Below are 7,372 nucleotides of genomic sequence, written 5' to 3' on the forward strand. Positions count from 1 at the left end.
TCTCTCACCACGTTTTTGTCAGGCGTGCGCGGTCTGAGTCTTTTTGCGTTTTTATGAAGGCGAAACGCTAAGGCGCCCGAGTGCTGTGCGATTCCAGTGCACGTTAAAGATCCCCAGGTGGTCGAAATTATTCCGGAGCCCTCCACTACGGCACCTCTCTCTTCCTTTCTTCTTTCACTCCCTCCTTTATCCCTTCCCTTACGGCGCGGTTCAGGTGTCCAAAGGTATATGAGACATACTGCGCCATTTCCTTTCCACAAAAACCAATAATTGTTATTATTATTATTATTAGTCTTCTTGCAGGCCGATGCCTCTAGAAGCATTACGCGGCTGCTCTGGTCGGAAAACGCGCTCTTCCATTTACGTTACTGCGGTCACCTTTAGAAGCACCTGCGCGTGCCACGTGACCAGTAACTTTTTTTTTATTCGAGAAGTGTGCCATGAGGCATAAGTTGAAAAAGGAAAGGGGGGAAGGAATGTAGCTGCAAGATTACAATGTCCAATACAGAAAGGATTTTCTTTCCCTTCTGCCGAATTTTTATATGTGCTGACATTACCACCTGTCTGCGCAGCTGAATTAGGGCTTGACAATCTATCCGTTTTTCTCGGTCCTTGCGCTTGCCCTTTTAACGCGAAAGCGTTAAGGAGCTCGTGTCGCAGAAAAGCCGGTGTCGTCGGCGTCTTTGGCCGTGAGCGAAAAAGGGCGCATTTCGGTGGACATCTAACCGCGCCGTAAGGGAAGGGATTTTCCTTCCCTTACGGCGTGGTACGGGTGTCCGAGAATTGTTAGATAGGCGTCTTCTCCTTTCCTTAAAACCAATTTTCATTCCAATTTCCTTCCCGTTCGGCCTGGTTCGTGTGTCCACCGAGATATGTGAGACAGGCGTCCTTTCCTTTCCTTAAAAAAATTCAATTTTCTGTTCCTTGCCTTACGGCATGGTTCGGGTGTCCACCAATATATGTTTCGTTTCCTTAAATTGTGCGTGAGAGGGGCGCACAGAAGGACGATGGCGTTCCGTTTATTCCTTGGCAATGCTGCAACACGCTGTCGCGTCCTGCACTTAAAGGCGAAGCTTGAGCGTCCTCCAAATTTTTATTATTGCGAAAGCAATGCTGCTCGCACTTTCGGTCCATCGGTGGTCGTGGCGCCTCCTTACACAGCTGCGCGTCACGTGACCGTGTGACGTCACGCCAGACCGAGAGACGGGGCCCCAGCTCGCGGTATCGATGGTGGAGGCGAAGCCTTGCGCGGTGCTGCTGCTGCGCTACCGAGAGAGGGCGCTCGCTGGTATGACGTCACGCCAGACCGAGAGACGGGGCCCCAGCTCGCGGTATCGATGGTGGAGGCGAAGCCTTGCGCGGCGCTGCTGCGGCGCTACCGAGAGAGGGCGCTCGCTGGTGTGACGTCACACCAGACCGAGAGACGGGGCCCCAGCCCCCCAGCTCGCGGCATTGGTGGTGGAGGCGGAACCTTGCGCGCCGCTGCTGCGGCGCTACGGAGAGAGGGCGCTCGTTTCGACCAAGTGTGGGCGCTCGCTTGGTTGGGCAGAAACCAAGCAAAACAATGTATAGCCATAAGTTTAACAAAGGGCAACCATGTCCACACCATCAGCCGAACCAAGGCGCAGCCAAGGGTATTGCTTTCGCAATCTTCCAGGCTTAACCAAGCTAAGCCTTCAGCCAATTTTTTTCACCTAGACTCTTCCGTGCACTTCTCCTGATCACAACTAGCTTCCTCTAGTTTTTCAGTCGCACATTGTAAACCTTCATCAAATTCAAAGCTGGCCTCCTTGCCTTCGCAGCAGAGAGTCAGCTGCACACATCTGAGAGACGGACCTTCCACTGCCCCCGACTTGGGCAGTTCGCTTCCCGTAACGTAGTCCATCACCTGCTTATCGCTATGAGTGCTTTCCTCTGAAACGCACTGCTCATCTAGAATCGGGCTCCATCGTAACGCGGTCGAACCCAACATAATAATAATAATTGGTTTTGGGGGAAAGGAAATGGCGCAGTATCTGTCTCATATATCGTTGGACACCTGAACCGCGCCGTAAGGGAAGGGATAAGGAAGGGAGTGAAAGAAGAAAGGAAGAAAGAGGTGCCGTAGTGGAGGGCTCCGGAATAATTTCGACCACCTGGGGATCTTTAACGTGCACTGACATCGCACAGCACACGGGCGCCTTAGCGTTTTTCCTCCATAAAAACGCAGCCGCCGCGGTCGGGTTTCGAACCCAACAGCGGCGGCCGCTTTTCGGTGTAGGAGAAACGCTAAGACGCCCGTGTGCTGTGGGATGTCAGTGCAGGTTAAGATCCCCAGGTGGGCGAAATTATTCCGGACCCCTCCACTACGGCACCTCTTTCTTCTTTCAGTCCCTCCCTTATCTCTTCGCTTAGGCGCGGTTCAGCTGCACAGAGAGATGTGACAGATACTGCTCCATTTCCTTTCCAAAGTCAATTTTCAGAGAGCGTTAAATATCCCAAGGTTGTCGAAATTATTCCGGAGCATTCCACTGCGGCACCTCTTTCTTCCTTTCTTCTTTCACTCGCTCCTTTATTCCCTTACAACGCGGAGCGGGTCTCCACCGAGATGTTTCAGACAGTTACTGCGCCATTTCCTTTCCTCAAAAAAACGATTTTCATTTTTTCCTCTAAAGCCCTCCACTATAGCACCTCTTTCTTCCTTTATTCTATCACTCGCTCTTTTATCCCTTCGCGTACTACACGCTTCGGGCCTCCACCGAGATATGTGAGACAGTTGCTGTGACATATTTTTTCCTAGAAAAAAAGGTTCATAGTTTTATACCTTCTCAAAACACAACGTGCGCGTCCGCTCCCGTGTATCTGGACACACGGGCGATGACGACGGGAACCAGCAACGCCACCTAGGCGAATTCTTCCAAACCGGGGTGCTCCCGTGGCCACGTGACCAAACGTCATCGTTGCGGGGCCGTCGTGTCCGGCACGGTGGCGGCTGCAGTGGGCCAGTGGCATGCTTGCACGCGCATCCCTCTTGCCGTCGCTGAATAATGTGGTCGTTTGCTCGAATCTTTATTTCTGTGCGCGAACCGCAACGATGACTGACATCGCTGTTTATTGCGTGTTATGCGTGCCGAATAGGGCTGTGCAAAATGAGAACCAACTGCGAAATGCCTGGAAAGTGTGTGCTGCGGTGCAATGAAATTTACAACGCACGTGGTCGCGGAAAAACGTGGTCGTTTGCTCGAATATATCTGTGCGTGAACCGCAATGGCGACTGACATCGGTGTTTATCGCGTGTTATGCGTGCCGAATAGGGCTGTGCAGAATTAGAACCAACTGCGAAATGCCTCGGAAGTGTTGTGTGCCGCAGTGCAATGTAAATTACAAGACCGGCCTCAAGGTGTACGTCGTCTCGTTCCCGAAAGCCGAAAAAGCAAGAAAACCATGGATTAGTGCAATTCCGCGCGAAAACTTGGTTGGTCGTGTCAGCGAACTCCAGGTTAAGGAAAGTTTGATGCTTATTATTTTCCAAGCAGGTTGCTTCTACCTTTAGGGTTGCAAGCCTTGCTTAGAACTCTTTTGTGGCACGTAAAGATAAATGCGTGACGCATAGCCCAGGATGTCAAGCAGGCGTACTTATATTAGGATATATTTCTTTTGTTCAGGTGTAAGCCGCCGCGGTGGCTGAGTGGTTATGGCGCTAGGCTGCTGGCCCGAAAGACGCGGGTTCGATCCCGGCTGCGGCGGTCGAATTTTAATGGAGGCGAAATTCTAGAGGCCCGTGTACTGTGCGATGTCAGTGCACGTTAAAGAACCCCAAGTGGTCGAAATTTCCGGAGCCCTTCACTACGGCGTCTCTCGTAGCCTGAGACGCTTTAGGACGTTAAACCCCCACAAACCATAAACCAAATCTGTTCAGGACTGCGAGCGTCACTTTAAAGCCGAAGACATCGTTCCAGAAGCAAGCTATATTGACCAAGCCACCGGCCGCACAGTGACAGCATCACTCTCACGTTTGCGGCTTCGACCTGAGGCCGCACCGGCGGTGTTACCCGATTGCCCAAGCTACCTGTCCAGAGAAGGGACTAGACGAGAGGACCCAGAGAGCAAGCGATTGCGCTTAGACGCCGCTGCCCTTGAGAAATTGCTCGCCGCGGAGTCGATTATCCCTGCCCGGAAGGAGGACGAAGCAGACAAGCTTTGCGATATAAAATCTTTGGCAAACTTCGTTCGAGGAAAGCAGCGAACATTTTGGCATGTCATCCAATGCAATGAGCCCGTCAGTTTGGCCCACATTTGTGACGATGAGGCTCCTTGGATTAAATACTCTGTTGTTACAAAAACTGACCTAACTCTGACAGTAAACGTCACAAAAGCACCAGTCAAGCGGCTCGGGTCCAAAGTGCTTGTTCCGTCGGCGGTCGACAGCAAACGACGGCTGCTGGATTTGCTTGAGGGAGCCAAGGAGGTCGACAGTGCCGTGAGTTCAAGTTCTGAATGCTCAGGGGCATCTGCAAAACTGTCGTTTCTCTTCTGAGCAAACTATCCGCACCGCAAGGAGACGATAACTCCCCGACCATTCAACTGCTGACCGAGAAAGTGCAACTAATGTCAACTAAAAAAGAACAATGGCGCTACTCTGCTGGCTTCATGATTTACTGCTGCATACTTTTATCGCCTCATGCATACAAGTACATGTACAGTCACGACAGCATCATCATGCCGCACCCAAGGACCATTAGGCAAATATGTTAGCCTCATGTGCAAGTTTAATGAGGTAGCACACATTGCACTCATGCATATATGCATGAGTGCATATATGCATATAGCCTTATAAGGCTAATTGAGAATTTCTGCACAATGTTTTGGCAGGGCATCTTTCGCGGCTTAGAAAAAAATGGATACAAAATCATGTGCTTTGTGTCTGACAACAACGCGGTAAATCGAAGGGTGATGATGCCTTTTAATTACTCAGTGACCAACACCCCGGAACCCGCACCAGAAAAATCACTGGCAAATAATTTCGTTTTCCGCACCCATCAGATCACCATCGGCCCCTGTTCTTTGCCATTCACAATGTGCACTTACTGAATTGCGTGCGCAACAACTGGGTAAAACAAAATGACCAGTGTTTCTGGTTCCCTGAGTTTGAACCAAGCACAACGGGGGAGCGGCGCATGCAGCGTGCGTTTTTTAAGACCATAAAAGACGCATATAATTTATAGAGTGACCAGCTGCTCCGATACGGCTACACTCTGTCCAGGAAAGCTGTCTCTCCAACAGACATTGAGAAACACAATGTTAAACTTGCTTCAGCTTTTCAGTGAGTCCGGATACCCGCCGCGGTGGCTCAGTGGTTAGGGCGCTCGACTACTGAGCCGAAGTTCCCGGGTACGAACCCGACCGCGGCGGCTGCGTTTTTATGGAGGAGAAACGCTATGGCGCCCGTGTGCTGTGCGATGTCAGTGCACGTTAAAGATCCCCAGGTGGTCGAAATTAATCCGGAGCCCTCCACAACGGCACCTATTTCTTCCTTTCTTCTTTCACTCCCTCCTTTATCCCTTCCCATACGGCGCGGTTGAGGTGTCCAACGATATATGAGACAGATACTGCGCCATTTCCTTTCCCCAAAAAAAAGAATTATTATTATTAGTCCGGAGCGAACGCACTTCGAATGATTTTAGCCAAGCACAGCCTCAAACTCTACGAAGAAACCGCCAGTTTCATATATATAATGGTAAAATGATTGAAAAGTTGTCAACGTCAAAACTGCTCTCAAAGGACGGAGACTAAGGGATGAATATCAAAAACCTGTCTACCCTTCTTCCATTCGACTCGAGGCTTTCCTTTTTGAGTGAGTTCTTGAGCTGGTAGGAGGAATGGAAAGAAAGGCGGGCGGATGCCTGCAGGTTGTCTGATGAAACTCATCGTGCCCTTATCCAGACGACTCAAGCATTTATTGAAATTGCAAGATGCTGCTTTGAGGAGCTCAAGATGATCTTTGTGCTTCATGGGAAGTTCCAGACCGACCTTTTACAATACCGCTTTGTATGTTACCGACGACTGGCTGGTTCCCAATATTTGTCCGTAAGGCAAATCTATGAATGTGAAAACAAATCGCTACTACAAAGCACATTTCAACAACTGAGCGTGGTATCTGGTATCAAAAGCGAGAAACATCAAAATTGGGAAGAGCTGCAAACACAAGCAGCCGTGCCAAGCCGAAAATTCAACATTGTTGTGACCGAACAGGCGCTGTTAAAAACTGAAGGATGTCGTTCCAGTCAATGCATATGTGGCTGGTTACTCGGTTCACATCGCTCTTAAGAGGTTGAAATGCGACAAATGAAAAGAGCTCTTGACAACTGACGAGACTTTCGCTGTTTCGCCTGAAAATTACATGTACAGTCTTGTCAAAAAAGTTGACAGGGGAGCCCTGGTTTACGCAGAAATGCCAGCTGTCAATGCTGCCCCTCACAATTACGTTGTGGTGGAAGAGCTGTCTAAGCATTCGGAACTTACAAAGGTCCACAACCAGCGCCAAGTGGCTACGGAACTCCCACTACAATTGCTTAGCGATGAGGAGCCTTCACACTTCGACGCCTGTGAAAAACGACACACGAGTCAGATAGTGCGGAAATATGTGTTGTGGTGCAGTACAAACATTCTCCTCGAAAATTTCTGCCGACGATTAAATGACACGGTGCCTGACCCGGACAACAAGACTAAGGAGCGGCAGCTGCAAATTCTGACAAATAAATGAATAAAGCATGTAGAAATATGTAGCAAACATCTGGTTCTCTGTTGTGTTTTTCTGTCCTGTTTTTTTTAGAATAGTGCACGCGTACCGGAAAAAAAAAAAGAAAAAAGATGTCCGCTGAGCGCACTCTTAGGGGGATAGTACTGAAGCGCTCCTTCTCTTGCGCCGGACGGTGGCCCCACCCGCCCTACGTCACGCAAACAGCCCCCCGGCCTTGAGCCAGTCTAGGTGGCGTTGGAACCAGTCCGCTCACAATACGGCTCGGGAGAGTGTCTAGTTCGCTCCTCCGCTGGCATACCCCGCCGTTACCGACAATGCTGCTGGTATGTTCGACAACTTGGCTGTCCTACCGTGTAGACTGGAGCGTGCCAAAGAGAGGAGCCGTGCACGACTTTCGACCGTTACAACACTGGGTTACCTTCTTACCTCAGCTGCTCTCACACGGCATGAGCACATCTCCATTAATAAGATCAGCGCCGATGACGCCGAAACGCCAAGTATCATCCGTAAGTGGCTTAACGGCCCTCGCTGGCATCAGGGGGGCAACATCTACATTGTGAAGTGCCCGTACTGTGGCTGTATGTGTCTTGCTAACCTGTTCCACCTAGTTTGGCATTGTTCAGAGTTCCGTAA

At 50.2% G+C, this 7,372-nt stretch overlaps 1 pseudogene; it reads left to right on the forward strand.

Annotated features, from left to right (window-relative positions):
• The first annotated feature begins 5,156 nt into the window (after window positions 1–5,156).
• LOC144098703 (uncharacterized) lies at window positions 5,157–6,742 on the forward strand (annotated as a pseudogene).
• Window positions 6,743–7,372: the final 630 nt, after the last annotated feature.

The sequence above is a fragment of the Amblyomma americanum genome, chromosome 1 (genome assembly GCF_052857255.1).
Source record: "Amblyomma americanum isolate KBUSLIRL-KWMA chromosome 1, ASM5285725v1, whole genome shotgun sequence".
Taxonomy (NCBI): domain Eukaryota; kingdom Metazoa; phylum Arthropoda; class Arachnida; order Ixodida; family Ixodidae; genus Amblyomma; species Amblyomma americanum.